We start from the raw sequence: 16,341 nt of genomic DNA, 5'->3' as shown, positions 1-16,341 counted from the left end.
TTTAACAAAAAACATTTATCAGCGGAACATTGTTCTTGTTATGTTGATAAAACGTAATAAAGAACGAAGGGAATTAGAGTATCAAATAGAAAGGTTATAATCATTAAAACCTATGTTTATAGAGAACATAAGGATATATATGATAAAAGAATATTTTTAGAAGGTATATCAATTGAATGTATACACTGTAGAAAGAGCATCAACAATAAGATTTCATTGGGGTAGTTCAATGATAGTTGTTGTGATATGATTGAATTGTGTTGTAAAGAATTTCAAATTTTGAAAATATTGATGAGAGAGAATATTAATTAATTAATCACATGAACTAGATTATATAAAAAGTGACTTGAGTGAATTATTTTATGCATCAAAGTACTCAAAATAAATTTTGCTAGATCAAGGGATGGAAGGAATTGCAAACAAGGGAGAATTGAATCAACCATGAGTGTTTCTTTTGTCACACTTGCTAAAGAATATTTTAAAGGTTCTTTTTGAATTCCTTATATTGAACATTTGTAAAACTAATTACAAGAGGAACAAGTGGAAGGGTGATGAGGAAATGGGAAATAAAAAATAGAAACCCATATAGAAAGGAAACTACAACAATATATAATAGAGCCAATGGAAGGGTTCAAGTCTAAGTCTATAAGGTTGACACATAATAAACCCATCATCAATAATATTATGGATAGGTACAATGATATAGAGGATGTAGAGACTAGTAACTACAGTTATGAATTATTCATTTTTCATTATTCTAGAACACATCACAAGCAACTAATTTTCAATCCTTAGTGCATGAATTTGAGAAGGCTTGTAGTAATTAATGTACTTTTTTATCTTGATCTTCTTAGGTTGTTGGCTAGATATTAAAAACCAAAATTAAAGGACATGAGTGATTTGAAGGGAGAACTATTTGTGTGTGTGTGTGTGTGTGTGTGTGTGTGTGTGTGTGTGTGTGTTATGATTGAGGTGTTTGGGTCAAATTAACTAAATTATTAAGAGACCAATCCATAAGGTATTGAATGTGAGTATGAAAGGTTGAGAACTACCTAATAAGAATTGAGATTACTTTTTTATATAAATAGATCATAGCAAGAAACATAGGAAGAAGAAGATGAGCAGGGCAAACCTTTGAGAAGGTAAAATGTGATACCATTTATCGTAAAGATGGGCCACCTCTTCATGTGGCCTTTTATGTCCATATTTAGGGTTTACCTATTAATCTATGAGATAAGTACTTAGTCATGACCTCAATTCCATAGCAATATTTCCCATGGTGATAGCCACTAATATGTAATCTCATGACCCTAAGGCATTTGGATACGTAGGATATATTTGAAGAATGCTAGATTTGGAATTATCTTTCATAACCAATGTCATAGATATTTCAAACATTATTCATTGCTAATGTATATGATCTTGTTTTATGGACAAGAAAGAGGGATACAACATTGAACTAGTTGTTAGAGAAGGAGAGTTTCTTCCCATCCAATTATGGACTTTATCTAGGATCACATATTTAAAGGTTCATATTATGTGCATTTTGAAGAGTTCTTTATGTAAACAATTTACAAAATGCATTAGTGACCATGGTACAACTCTATTTATATGGAGGTAAATAGGTTTCTAAGCTCAAATGATTTGATGAAAGGGGAAATTTGAACCATAATTAATGAGATTGGTACGTTTATTATGATTACACAATATTTTATATATTTGGTTGTTAAGTTGTACCCTATCAACTACCAAAATCTATCCTAGACATAAATGTGTATTTGGAAATTATAGGAAACTTTATTTATGTAGTATTATAGATCTATATTTCCACAAAAAATATGACTTCATATGTAGGACACTAAATTTTTGGGCTTTACAAATTTCTCTTCAAATCTTATGATCTTATCAAGTATATGCTACTATCACAATATATAATTTGAAGGAGGCAAATGTAAGGTTGGGTTATGACATACATCATATATAATCTTTAATAGAACAAATTAGAGAGTCAAGGAATATAATCACATTCCTTTAGCTATTGAATATGTCTTTAAAAACATGGAAGTTAATTAAGCACATGAAGCAGTTGATAGATACAACATTAAGCTTGAGTAATAGAAGAAATAATTAATGGAGATAAAATTCTTATCATCAAAAGAATCTACTGGGGAGGATGAAGGGATTTCACAATCTAGAATGATCCATAGGCAAACGATAGATGCTTATGAAGAGCATACTGATAAAGACATAAGGGATACAAAGAAGTTGAAGGTCAATGATGATGATTGAATTCCAACATATAATCCTTTGTGACAGATGAATAGTTCATCAAGTTTGATGAATTCAAGTTCTTTTTATATGACTATAGAGCTAGAAAAATAAGGGGAATGATTCCCACTATGGACCCAGCTAATGGTCATGATTTATTAGCAAGTTTGAAGAGAGATATTGGAAAAAGAAATGAAATATGTGAACCCAAATAGAGGAAAAAGATTGATACAAGAGACAAGTATCATAGTTTCTCTTGGTTGGGACTTGATTGCTACTTTTTATTTGATAGTTTATTGTAGAATGAGGACAAAGGTTACAAAGTGAATGATTGAGGTGTTATAGATACATACTTTGGTTCTAGGTATAATTCCAATGAGGAGTCATTCCTAATTTGGACATTCTGTCCATCCACCAAGAGACAAAAAATTATTGATGTTAACAAATATTTTGGCCATATAATGACTTGAAATGTAGCATAAATAAATTTTCTTATTACTATTGGTATGGGAGTTAATTTGGCACAAAAAAAGTTACTGGTAAAAGAGAGAGATACTCTTAAATAACAAAATTAAAAGTTGGAATTGGATATGGTATCTATTAAATATGAGATTATAAGGATTACCTTTGGTGATTATGTTAAATACATAAGTGGTTGTGAGGAGTTGAAAAAGGAAAATGATGTTTCTAAAATTGATGTTGTTTCTATTTTATTGCACAAAAGGTTCTATAATTTGATTATATAGATTAAGAAGTATTGGGTTGTACATTAGAATACTTATAATGTCATTATGGAACACTAAATGTTTACAAAACAATATAGGTCTAAAGCTACATGAGATGAAATCTAGGAAATATTCTAGTTCTAATTCAGTTGGTACTCAACTTACAGTAGAACACCAAGATTATATTAAGAGTTGAAAAATGATTATGAGGGATTTGATGATACGATAGAACTTAGATGCCAACCATGTTTATAAAAGATGTTGATCTTGAATATCAAACAAGAGTAGTTGGCCAAGTGCAAGAGTATCATAGAATAAGATTTAAATGTAGTGAGATATGATGGACCGGAGCTAGAGAAAAGCCACAAGTAAATGGAGAACATGTTCCACATTTAATGAAATTACTAACACAATACATGATGCTAACACTCATAAGAAGGTGTATGTAAGAAAATTGAAACTTTTCGGGAGCACGCTTAAACAAGTAAATGTTAGTTGTAACATGTGCATAAGAAAGATTAGAAACAAATTGAAATACAACTAAGACAAGCTTGAGTTTAACAACTTATGAAACCACAAATCAAAATCCTCATGCGACCTCAAAGCAGCTCAAAAAGGGCACCCATAAGAGGCCTTGTTGGTGTGCTTTAGATTGGATGGATGTGGATGTGCTCTCCCAAACACAACTATTGAATCCTAATGTAATGCAAATGCAACATAGAGTATGTGAATATAGACTAAATGAGTGTAGAATACCTTCAAGAAATGGCTATGAGTGAGTCAATCTCAAAGGATTCTAGGATGTGAAATGGAAATGCAATGAAGAAAACTAGAAATAATAATCTATCATAAAATGTAAGCATAAATGTAAGAATTAATCTAACATCTACCAAAGGGTTAGTAGCAAATATGCAAATCACTGGAAAGTTCTAACTCTATACTAGCATGATAACAATGCAAATGAGAGAAATGGAAAATCCTTGAGACAAGGGCTCTATTTATAGGTTTGAGAGAGGCCTCAAGGAGGTAGCATCTATGTGGCATCCACATAGGTGCCACAAGGGAGACACATGGGCTAAGGAGACAATGCATGCAAAGGTCAACATAAGCCTTTTTAGTGAAAGTGATGGCTCAAGGTTTGCTCACACATGTGTGAGAAACCTTGGAGAAACGAAAGGGGGACAAATGTGTAAGAGGTGTGAATAAAATAATAAAATGGAAGCTTTATTGGATCTTGAGTTGCTCACACATGTGTGAGCAAATACTTAGGAGCTTAAAGGTGTTTAGAAAGGTGCTTAGGATAATTAAGTGGGATTAACTAATGGGTAGGCTTAGAAGGATGAGAGTGATGGGTGTAGACTAAGTTTATAGGATGGAATTAGGATTTAAATTAATCACAAGATTAAATAATTTAATAAAGTAGAGGGAATTAAATAAATTAGAATTTATTCAAAAGGGGATTTATGGAGCACTATGCTTAAATGAATTTAATACATTAGAGGGCGAGTATTCAAATTAAATTTAAATACATTAGGGAAATGAACCTATTTAATTAAATTTAATTAAATAAGTAGAAGAATATGAAAATTATAATTAATTAATTAATTTAATTAAATAAGTAGAAGAATATGACAAATATAATTAATTAATAATTAATTAATTATAATGTCAAAGGAAATATTAAATGAATTAATATAGCATTTGGGATGATTTTAAGTGTCTACAGAAGGATTATTATTATGAACACCTATTTTTATTTCATTCATGGATAAATAAAGCCTAATTATACTCATATTTATGTTAATTGTAGTTGTTAAGTTTCAAAAGATTAGATGAAGGGACATGCCCCCCTCTAGATTGATATACAATGGATATATGTATTTTGAATAACATTACTATGATCAACTAAAATAATTTGTATATATTTTCAAGTAATACAAACCAATTTCTTATTTAGAGATGTGTTGTCGATTATTTAATTTCAAATCAGTTCTCTATTATTTTTGTCTATGGTAGATAATTTCTTCTCTAAACTAACTTATGAAGAAATTGTATTCTATTTACATATTTTGAATATCAATATACATTTGATATTTATTTATTTTTTATTCCTTCTCTAAATGGTCTTTCAAATGGACACTTCATTTCTATTAGACTAACTGTGAAAATAAAATAAAATAATATAACATTGGAGATTGAGTAGTTGAAATTGTTATTATGAATGTTGAGTGTATTCCTAAAGGGGGGCATGTTGGAGAGATGATTGAGTATTTATTACTTGGATTGATTTCTTATGTGTTGCATTCATGACTTGGTTTTTTATTGATGTTAACATATATGCATTTTGGTTATTACAATTAGAGTTGCAGAGACATATTTATTCAGGGAGGTCAAAGTATGAAGAATTAAGTTATGTAGGCTTACATTCATGTTCATGGATATTTATAGATGCTATATCTATGTTTTAAAAAGGTTAGTTGAAGGATTGCATGAGTTGGAAATGGATATGTGAACTTGTGAAGATTGGCCACATGACAATTTGTTGGAAACAATTCACCAATAAATCAATTATATCTATTAAGTGATATGGAATTCAGTTGAGTAAGCTTGGTTATTTATTGAAGACATGTTCGTGATGATATGTTTGAGGTAGTAGATTGTATAGTTACTTTGTCAATGTCATTTAAGGATAAAGTGTGATATATTTACCATCAACCAACTTTTTGGTTATATTCTTTTGGGATGTATAAATGTAATGTAACATGATTTGTAATATCTTAATGAGAAACTATATTATTCATTAACATTAGACTAAATCAATTAGTTATTAGGACAAGGCATAAAGGAAAGGTTGTTTCCCTAGTTATAAGTGTCATGTTGTGTTGTAACTAAGTAGTCATGTTGAGGATGCAAATTTGATAAGAGTAGAGTTGTAGATGATGATGGGTTTGGGAGCTTCAAAGGAAATGTATTGGAAAACTTTTTTTTGTATTAATTAATTCTCACTTGGATATGTTATCCTAGAGATCTATATTATGTAACATTTATGAAGCAATTTGGATAATGGTTTTAGTTGTCTTCTTATCAGCTATCTAACATAGTTGGAACAACTCCTAACAAGACTAGAATATTCTAACAAGGATTTAAAGTCTTTGAACAAGGACTCACATGTACTAATAATATTTAATTAGCTCCTAATAGGGTCATATCCTTTTGGAAGAAATTTTTATCCTAGTACATAATTTGGGGGCATCACTCCCACCGAGGTTTTCCCTCTGATCAAGGGTTTCCCATGTTGACAAATATTGTGTTACTATGCATGTTTCTTATCTTATGGTTGTTCCATATATTGGTTATTGGATTTGATAAGATTAATTTAAGTTGTTATTGAAAATAAAACTACTACCCCCCTCCTCTCAGTTGTATTGGTGGAATTTACCTTCTAACAATTGGTATTAGAGGATTAAGTCCTTGATCATGATGTTTAACATCTTAAGGAAATATGTGGCATTCAAAAAGGAAAGTCCAAAATTTGATGGAGAGAAATATGATAGCCAGAAGGAGAAAATGAAGAATCATTTGCTATGCATGGGAATTGATTACTAGAAGATCAAAATGGATAGAAAGGTTGTAGTGACAGAAAAAGATTTGGGAACATGTAATGCAAAACAAAAAAACAATTCATGTACAACATGTATGCTAGAGAGGCATTGATCTATTCTCTTCTTGAATCAGAATTTGTTGAGGTAAAGAATTTTCAACTTGCTCATGATAATTGGATTATATTAGAAACTCTTGATGAAGGTTATTAGTATGAAAAGAAATCTAAATGATTTTGTTTTAGAGATATGCTTGGTAGTGGTAGAATGCAGGAAGATTAATCAATAAGGTCATTTTTTTGAGAGATTTTTGCAAGAATCAAGATTTGTGATGGAACTATTATAGAAAATGAGGTAGTACGAAGAATTATGAAGTCATTATGACCTACTTATTGTATACACTAATCTAATGTGCTAGAAATACTAATCTAATGAAAGCATTTACACATTAAACTAACATAACATATAAGAGAGACAAAGAGAAGACAAACTCAAATGAGAATGTGAGCCATGGATAAGCTCTCTCAATGAGATTTGTTCTCTTATTTTTGAGATGTGTCTATGTGTAGATTGGGTATGTATGCTCAAATGCTCAAAGTTGCTTCAATGGTGGAGATGGATAATAGCAAATTGGTAGCTTTGTGAGCTCTCAATTTGGCATTATAAGGGTATGGGTATGGCTTTTGGCTCTCAAAAGAGCATGGTAACTTTAGCTCAAAGATTGTTGATGAAATGGCTTGGGATGGGATTCAATTTATAGGCTAAGGGCTTGAGGGATGGAGGGCTTAGATGCAAGGATGGGGAGTTGGTTAAGGAGGGCTAAGATGCACTCAAAGGGGAGCACATGGATTGTGCTTGTTTAGCACCAATGGGAAGGTGGCACTTGTCACAAGGAGGATGAGTGTGAGAGGGTAGGGTAAAGGGTTGGTTAAAGGCATGATGAGTGGGGTTGAGTATGTAAGAGAGATGTAAGAGGAATGAGTGTGGAAGAGGGAAGAGTGTGGAAGATGGATGTAAGAGTCATGAGTGGGCTTGTAAGAGTCTTTTATGGTTTGTAAGAGCACTCATGACTTGGTGGTTGGGATTTTTGAGGGGAGACTTTGGTTTGGATTAGGAAAGTCTTAAACTTGTTTAAGGAATGTGACAACATTAGGGAGTGGATTAGGCTTGGGTTTAGGATTAGATTAGGAATGTTAGAGATGTGCAAGTGGATGGCATTAATGAGGTTGGGTGAGTTAGTGGCTAAGTTAGGTTAGTATGGGTGGATGGGGTGGATTAGGCTAAATGGAGGATTAGGGATAGGTTAGGGGTTTTTGGATTTGAGGATTTTATTTATCAAATAGATTTATTTAATAAATGGGGATTTTTGGAATTAGATAGGAGAAAAGGATTTAATTGATAAATGATAGGTTATTTGATTTATCAATTAGGACTATAGATGATTAATTAAATTAATCAACTAGGGGATGACAAAGGATTAATTTATAGAAATTTAATTAATGATGCCTTTTTAGATAACTAAATAGGATTACTAAAATAGTGTAATCAAATTTAGGTGTCTACATTTTGCCCCTCTTTGACATAGTGTTGAGACAACACTATTTCAAAGAAGTTCGAATGAAGACGACACGAGGAAGATGTTTTAGCAACGAGGTTGCCCCAGTCTCGAATAAGAAGAAGAGAGACTAGACTTAGATGATTCCCCCTCAAGAAGGCGGCGGGGAGAGAAATGAGGTTCGACAACTTCTTGAAAAATACAAGAAATTGAGATGAGCTGAGACACAAGTTGGCAAAGAGAAGGGGCTGAATTAGCTCAAACTCTCACTACGGGAGAATGATAAAGGGAAATCAGAGGCACAATGGTAAAGCAAGCTTAATACTTTCCAAGATTGGGGGAGGATGGAGGAGCGGAGCGCTATAGAAGGAATCCATGGAGGAGGGGAGGGATGATGGGATGAAAAAAGCTGATGCAACAAGATTTCAAAGAGTCAGATTGGTGGAAGATGGGTTTCAGAGATCCCTATGACTAGGATTGTGGATCTCGAAAAATGAGGCTTGGTGGGTTGATTTGATTGGTGGATCCCTAAGACTAGGATTGTGGATCCCTATAGCTAAGCGTGAGGAGTGATCCAAAGAGATACTGATGCATAAGCTGGGATAGGTGTTGGATATAGATGGGGAATAATGAAGATGAAGGGAATCCATTGAAGCTTTTTGAGCGGGGGGATACTTCAAAGAGAAGTACCACCATGTAGTTGAGCACTAGATTTGCTATAGGACTGTTGGTTAATTGCCAAGGTTACCAAGAACATCAAGGCCTTTTTACCAACCGTCCAGAGGACTGACGAACTGACTCGAAACAAACACACAAGGATTGCCCCAATATCACACATGAATCCCAGAGGAAGCAGTGCGGAACCGACACTGGGTAACCCACAAGAAGAAAAGAAAAACAAGCAAAAAGACTTGATCAAGACCTTACACTCTGATTGCCCCATTCGCAGCATACCATGATATGGAAGATTGTGGCAACCTTGAGGAGGGAACAAGGAGATTGCTTGGAAAAGATACTTCAAGACCCAAAAGGGAAGATCCCAAATCAAGAGAAAGCGAAAATCCAAAAGAGAACCGTTTGCCAACGAGATGGGTAGGACGAGGTACTAATGGACCAAGATCAGACATGAGGAAAGCTATATCCTGCAAGGACCTATCGGAGAGCACCTAAGCTGGTGGATCGGGATGAGTGGTGTGTCTGGCAAGCTAAACTAAGAAGGATAACACTTTGGTGACATGAGATCTAGCTAAAGGATGCATTGGAATAGCTAACCAAGGTGTGCGATGCGTGCAAGATGTTGACCAAGGATGAACTAACATGAAAGCCGGATAGATACAATGATACTAAGCTAAAGAGGATGTACAAGCTGACGGACCAAGATATGTTATAAATGTACAATTTTGTTCATGTTTTGTTTTTTGTGAGATGGAAATGTTTGTGAAGGATGGGATGTCTATAATAGTTGATAGGTGGATAGGTAGATGGTTTGCGAAAAGCTTAAGGAAAATGGGATTCTGTGTGTGCATGTGATAGGATACAAGCTAGGATACAAGATTATTTACAAGCTGGAATATGGTACAAGCTTTGGACAAGATTCGGATATACAAGGTATGATACAAGATTTACAAGGTATAATACAAGCTTTGGTACAAGATTTACAAGTTGTACAAGAGGTATTTACAAGCTCCAATAGATTTTGGATATTTGGTTGGAACACCAAGGGAACAAGCAGGTGTTTTGTGAGATGGTGGGTGAATGGATGAGGGATAGGATAGTGATATATAATGGATTAGTCTTTAGTACACAAGGCGCCTGAATTACCAGGTTTTCACCAAGGTACCTATCCAAGGTGCTTGAATTGCTAAGTTTTCACCATTGGATGCTTATTTCTCTTTACTATTTTTTTTTTGTATTTTTCAAAAGCTGGGTATACCAAGGATCTTCAAGCATAGAACTTCTTGAGATGAATCATGTTAGTGGGATCATTCAAGAGTTCTCCTTCTGGTGTAGATAATTGATAGGCTCCGGAGCCAAAGGAGGCAGTAACCACATAGGGACCAAGCCATGTAGGTTCAAACTTGCCTTTCTTTTCTCGATCTGCTTGGACTTTCATATTTTCTTTGAGGACCATGTCACCTGGCTGAAAGTGTCGTGGGAGCACCTTCTTGTTGAAATTCCTTTTGAGATGAGTTTGATAGACTGTGAGATGGTCATAGGCTTGTTGTCTCTTCTTGTCTAAGAGATCTAGCTGGGTGAGTCGAGCTACTCTGTATTGTTCATCTGAGATTTGCCCTCGCAAAGATATGCGTAGTAAGGGAAGTTCAACTTCTATAGGTAATATCGCTTTGGCACCATAGACTAGGGAGTATGGAGTTGTGCATGTGGATGTATGGAAGGAAGTTCGATAGGCCCATAGAGCCGGATTTATTTGAAGGTGCCAATCACGGCCAGAATCATTGACAACTTTCTTTAGGATTTTGAGGAGGGTTTTATTAGTTGCCTTTTCTTGGCCGTTACCTTGTGGGAAATATGGGCTAGAAAAGTGGTGATGGATGCGGAGGGAAGTGCATAATTCTTCCATGTTGAGATTTTCAAAGTTACCTCCGTGGTCAATGAAGATGGTGGATGGGATGCCGAAGCGGTAAACAATGTGGTACGAGATGAACTTGGAGACCTGAACTCCTGTAGCTGAGACTAGGGGGACTGCTTCCACCCATTTAGTGAAATAGTCTGTAGCTGTTATTATCCATTTACGTCTATCAGATGAGAGATGTGTGATAGTTCCAACTAGATCAAGGCCCCAACAAGCGAAAGGCCAAGGTGGTGCAATAGGCTGTAGATCCTGTGCTGGAGCGTGCACAAGATTTGCATGCTGCTGACATGGGAGACACTTTCTGACAAAGTCACAAGAGTCTTCTTCAATGGTAGGCCAATAGTAGCCTGCTCTAAGGATTTGTCGTGCTAGGGCAATACCACTCGTGTGGGCACCGCAAAGTCCAGAATGTACTTCTTTTAATGCCATCGCGACCTCATTTTCATCTAAACATCGAGAGAGAGTATTGTGATAACCCCGACGATATAGGGTATTGGCTATGATGACATAGCAGGATGATTTTCGAATGAGGTTCTGGCGTTGGGTACGTGTGAGGTGAGGGGATATGATACCATCGTTAAGGTAAGCGTGAATTTCATGGTACCAAGGGGATTGGGGACCAACCAAGATACAAACACGGTTTGAATCCTCATTTGCATAGGCGGGTGTGAGGAGCTGCTCGACTAAAAACTCATATTGTGTAGCTTGAGCGAGCCGATAGTGGCCATGGCGTCTGCTGCCTTGTTCTGCATTCGTGGCACTTGTGTAAACTGAAGCTTTGTAAAATGCTGGGTCAGCTGATCAACCAACTCTTTGTAGGGTAATAGCTTTTCATCTTTGGTTTGATATTCATTTAAGACTTGTTTGATGATGAGCTGGGAATCGCCAAAGATTTCTAACTCAGTGATATTCCATTCTGCAGTGATCTTTAATCCTGCTACAAGAGCTTCATATTCTGCTATATTGTTGGTACTAGGGAATTGTAGCTTGAAGGCTTTTGGAATATAATCTCCCTGAGGTGTAACTAATAATATTCCTGCCCCTGATCCATGAGATGTGTATGAGCCATCAAAATAAAGCTTCCATGGGGATTGTTCTTCAATTAGGCAGATATGCTTGTCTGGGAATTCTGTGAGCAAAGGATATGCATCTACTAGAGGTGCATCAGCTAGGTGATCTGCTATAGCTTGCCCTTTGATTGCCTTTCTGTCCACATACTAGATGTCAAACTCACTTAGTAGCATAACCCACTTTGCTAGCCGACCTGTGAGTGCTGTTCTAGAGAGCATATACTTGAGAGGATCAATCTTAGAGACTAGTTGGATGGTATGACTTAGCATGTAGTGGCGAAACTTTTGAGTTGAGAAAACAACTGCCAAACAAGATTTTTCCATAGGAGTGTAATTGAGTTCATAACCAACTAGGGTTCTACTGATATAGTAGATGGCTCTCTCTCTGCTATAATCATCATGTTTTGCTAGAAGTGCCCCTAGAGCAGTAGATGTTGCTGATATATACAAGATCAAGGGACGACTAGGAACTGGTGGAACCAAGATAAGGGGATTGGGGAGATACTGCTTGAGCTGATCGAAGCTGCGTTGACACAAAAGATCGCACTTGAAGTTCTCATTCTTCTTTAGCAAGTGTGAAAATGGTGTACACTTATCTGCAAGTTGGGAGATGAAGCGTCAGACAGATTGAAGTTTTCCTTGAAGAGAGCGAAGCTGTCACAGTGTCTGGGGAGGAGGCATGTCTAAGATAGCCTTGACCTTTTTGGGGTCGATCTCTATACCTCGTTTAGAAACTATGAAGCCTAGAAGCTTGCCAGATGTGACCCCAAAGACACACTTCTTGGGATTTAGCATGCGATGATAATGGGCCAACCTATCAAAGACTTTCTCCAGGTCAGCAAGATGATCCATGAAGGTGTGAGATTTGACTAGGATATCGTCCACATAATCTTCCAAAATGTTATGGATAAGATCATGGAAAATGGCTGTCATAGCTCTTTGATAGGTAGCCCCAGCATTCTTTAGGCCAAAAGGCATCATGGTGTAGCAAAAGGTTCCCCAAGGGGTAGTGAATGTTGTCTTATGCTGATCCTCTTCTGCAATCTTGATCTGATTATACCCGAAAAATCCATCCATAAGGGACATAATTTCATGTCCAGCTGTAAGATCTACAATCATATCTATGTTGGGCAAGGGAAAATCATCCTTTGGACAAGCTTTGTTAAGATCTCTAAAATTAGTGCAGATTCTGATGTCACCGGAAGGCTTAGTGACAGGGACCATGTTGGAGATCCACTTTGAGTAGTCGATAGGTCAGATAACCTTAGCAGCTAACATTCTTTCTAGTTCAGCTTTGACTAGTAATGCCACCTTGATGTGCATTTTTCTAAGCTTTTGTCTGACGGGCTTGATCTTTGGATCGACTGCAAGATGATGAACTACAAGCTTTGGATCAAGTCCTGGCATGTCCTGATATGACCATGCAAATCAGCCAATGTTCTCTCATAAAACCTCAAAGAGGAGGTCAGCTTGGTCTTGTGATAGGGATGTAGCAATGTGAACAAGTCTAGGGATCTCTGAAGAACCAATGTTGACTTCTCTAGTATCCTCTATTAGAATAGATGACACCTCTGGTCGATTATCTTGAGGAGGCAATACTAAATCCTCATGTTCTGCTTGTGGCTCTAGATTTTCTTGCTGAGGGGTTCTCTTTGCTGCCTTAGCTAGTCCCAAATTTACCTTAGTTCCAGTTTTGGGTGTATCGAAACTAGGTTGGGGATTTTCTCCAAAATACCCCTTGGAATCTAGCTTGTAGATGTAGGCAAAATCTGGCTTTGTCTTCTTATGAAGAGTTTCGGCTCCCATGAATCTTAGAAGTGCTTCCTCTGATGTGAACTCATCAATATGAATGACACTTGGTTGGTTCCAATCTATGAGTTGTGGATGAGCGAGTGGTAGGTCAATGAGATGGATGGATAGTTCTCGGAGAACAGAGTCTCCTAGGAAGATTTGGTCTAGGGTATCCTTGATAGTGGTCTCTATCGACCATGAGATAGCACTTTTATTATTAAGGATATTAATAATATTTAAAGAGTCACCTTCCAACCATAATTTTGGACATCCCAAATCCACTGCAATTTTCATAGTATAAAGGGCCGCCGTAACTTTAGCAATGTGACTATTAGTCTGACCTATAGGGATAGCTATAACATCTTTAACTATTCCCATATGATCTCTCAACACACCTCCACAACCTTCCCTCCTTGAATTTCCCTTAGCAGCACCATCAAAGTTTCCTTTAATCCAACCATTCGGAGGGGAACTCCAAGTGACATTCAATCTTGGGTTATCAGTTTGAGTCTTAGGGTTTCCAGGAAACATAGGATTATCAATAGGAAAGGTTTGATCAAATTTTTTCAGAGATCTGAAATTCTCCTTACAAGCTCTAATAATATTTCGACCAAGCACTCATCCAGGAACCTCTCTGTTTCTAAAAATTCTATTATTCCTTTCTTTCCAAATACCCCATCAGAGATGAGGCAAAGTAATTTTCCATAGAAATTGAACATCAGAATTCTTAGATGGGCATTTCCAGCTTTTAAAAGAAGATTCCACATTGTTATGATGAACCCAAGTCAAGTTCCTATACATTAGGATCTCAGTCCAAACCATCTAGGAATAAGAGCAATTCAGAAACAGGTGGTCTCTATCTTCAAAACCATTCTTACATAAAATACACCTATTCACCAAATTTATACCTCTTTTCTGCAAGTTATCAAGGGTCAGAATTTTATTTTGAAGCAGGACCCAAAAGAAGAAATTAATTTTAGGAATGAGACCCTTAATCCAAGCCTGAGACCACAAGGGATGATTTTCCTTCTGTTTTGTTACTGAATCATTGTTTTGTTACTGATGTTGTATCTACTTTTTGTTGGTAAGACAACTACTTATATGATTTAAGTACTATCACTTATTTGATTGATGAAGAGGATTTGATCAAAAGATGTCACAATAGTACGTAGAGGAAAGGTTGAGTTATGATTATGTAAAGAAGCACAAGAATCAGTTAAGACAATGATAAGATGATGCATTGATAATCTACTTAAGGTTACAAAGGTTGGTTACACTAAGAAATTTTAGAAGAACAAGTTACACAAATTTTTTCTACCAAGCTTGACCGAGTGGATAGTAGGTATTGAGCAAAGTTAGTGCAAGTCGGGCAAAAAATTAGTTGGAGCCAAGTAAAATTTTATTCTAGTATATGCCAAGAAAAATAGTGGATGTCGAGTAAAGTTTAGTTGATGCGGAGCACCGATAAACTTTAGTTCGTGCCAAGTAATTTTATAGAAGATGTCGAGCAACGCAGTGTGTGCTGAGCATTAGAAGCCAAATAATGCCGAGTGGTTGCATTATTTGAAAGATCATGAATTTGATGGATCTGAGCTGACAAGTTTTTTTTCTTGGATTGTGTGAACCAGGTGGAAGATAAGATTGATGAGCTGGCGACATAGAATTCAAGGTAAACCATTTTTAGGCAAATTAAAAGAGGATTCAAGGAGAAGTTTCTAGAAGAGATATGAAATAAAGAGTAGATTCATTGTATCCTACCTAATTCGTCCTAACCCTAAATTGGACAATGGAGAATGAACGACAAAAGATCTTAATTTCCTATTTATAGGAATGGATGGTCAGAAGCAAAGGTTATCATGTGTGAGAACCTAAGGAAGACAAGGAATCATGGGTTTTGGTTCATCAAGTGACCTAAGGGAAGAGTCTGCATTGGCATGTTAAGCAAGAAGGCTCAAGGGTGTGAATGCTTGAAGGGTGAACAAGCTATCAAAGTTGAAATGTGTGAAGGCCAAGCAAAATGGAGGACTGGAACAAAGATTTGTAATCTGCAAATGGAGTTATAAGTTGTTATCAAATCAAGCCTTATTGTTACTCTCTAATAATTGTATCATTCTAGGGTAAATCCTTTGGATTAAGGTTGACCTAATAGTCATTTGTAAATCCTTTAACCACATGAAATTCCATGTGAATGGTCTAAAGCCCTCTAACAAGGTTCACTCATACGAAGGTGATTGAAATCCTTTAATAGGTTCACATTTAACAGTGTGTATTGTAACCTTTAACAGGGTTAGCCTTTCACAAGGTATCACTTTAGAAGAGTGAAAAAAAGTAGCATGTTACTGGTGGTTTCAAATTGGGTTTCTATGTAAATTATTGTGTCAAGTGTGTTGATGAATCTGTTATGTTTCATGTTTACATTTCTGCAAGTTGATTTGATAGTAACCTACAAGTTTTAAGTGATTGTATAATCTTATGGATGCATGCATGAAGATAAATGTTTTATGGGTTCACTAAGCAGTGAAATTTTTTATTTATACATCTGGACCTTGAATAACTGATTCACCCCCCCCCAGTTATTCTAAAAGTATTCCAGATAATTGTTGAAATAAAAAATGTGAAAGTTGATGAGAAATTTAGAATACAAGAAAGGATGCTTGATTATGATTCTCATAATGAAGCAAATAATCTTTAAAGGTCTGACAATTTGAATGCAAAACAAGAATTATTCTATGAAACTGAT

The sequence above is a fragment of the Cupressus sempervirens genome, chromosome 10, assembly GCF_028749045.1.
Source record: "Cupressus sempervirens isolate cs-2001-9-10 chromosome 10, ASM2874904v1, whole genome shotgun sequence".
Classification (NCBI taxonomy): domain Eukaryota; kingdom Viridiplantae; phylum Streptophyta; class Pinopsida; order Cupressales; family Cupressaceae; genus Cupressus; species Cupressus sempervirens.
The sequence above is the reverse complement of the archived record's forward strand: the minus strand, read 5'-3'. Positions refer to the sequence as shown.